The sequence below is a fragment of the Melanostigma gelatinosum genome, assembly GCF_949748355.1.
Source record: "Melanostigma gelatinosum genome assembly, chromosome: 17".
NCBI classification, from domain to species: Eukaryota; Metazoa; Chordata; class Actinopteri; order Perciformes; family Zoarcidae; genus Melanostigma; species Melanostigma gelatinosum.
This window is the reverse complement of record NC_136650.1, coordinates 21,753,054-21,754,301: the sequence shown is the minus strand read 5'-3', so window position 1 is coordinate 21,754,301 and position 1,248 is coordinate 21,753,054.

Below are 1,248 nucleotides of genomic sequence, written 5' to 3'. Positions count from 1 at the left end.
ATCGTGGCAACCCTGTCTCCTAAAAACGATGTTTCCACACAACAGCAGTGCATTCTAATATACATTTAAAATGTTTTTCCCAGGATTACAATCACAGTTTTAAACAAGTGATTAATGCTGTGAATCAAATAAAAAGCTGATTGGTAATGTGTAGGCAACAACACCACTACTAGGTTTAGAACAATATTATGGTTTGTCTTAGAATAAGTGTGTGTGTTTCATAACTGAGGCCATGTATGTAACATAAATAAGTTGACGTTAACATAAGTTAAAGCTGATGTTTTGTTTCTCACGGGACACGGACAGTGATCTCCTGGGTGAAAGTCCCATCGAGGACTTTGGTGAGATCTCTACTTGTGATACGGTGAAATGAAACATTATTTGTTGGACACCATGCTGGTCGTGGGGGGCTGTTGTCACTGCTGTCATTCTGAAAACGGGTTTGGTGTTCTGTCACTTCTACAAACTTGCAAGGTCAGCTGAACCCCGATCACGTTAAACGGTCTCAACAACAATCCCTCACCAAGGCAGTGGCTGCTGCAGGGTTGTTTGACTGTACGTTGTGCTACCTGTACACTCGTTTGCTGCAGCTTTTTGCTGATTCCACCACCTGCACTCTTTCTCATCAACAAAAGTCAGAGCTTTAATTGATTTTTAGTGTTTTGTATGGGTTGCTGTCATGGTTTCAACGTTTTTTTAGAACGTAATCAAAAGTATCGACACGTAATGAAGTGACCTTCCCAACCATGTTGATGTTTGATGTAAGCAGGTGTATTTAGTCCTTGTTTGATGAAAAGGATAACACATTTACAGATATACTGTCTCACTTTGTTCTTCTTTTTGTGAATGGACAGGGTTTGGATGTGATCAGCTTCCTGTTCCCTGTGCTGCTTCACGCTGTTGCCTGTGTTTCACGGCCTTGATGATGAATGTACCCGTCAGAAACCCCACAAGCATCCTGTTGCTACTAATCATCGTATCCCTCCATCCTCCCCTCCCATGTTCCCTCCCAGCGTGTTCAAAGTTTTGTTAAGTGTCTGTCTTCGTCTCGGGCTCGACATCAGCAGTGAGTCATCCCTCCGCCCACCTGCTTCTCCTCCCCCACTCCCCTCTTTTTGATCTCCTTAAACCTCCCTCCTTCATCCACTCGGCTGCGTCCCTCCTCCCACACACTTCGAGGAAACAGGATTTGTGTTTATGTGTGTGTGTTGTTGTCTTGTGGTGTGTAAGAGTCGTAACAGAGCCAAT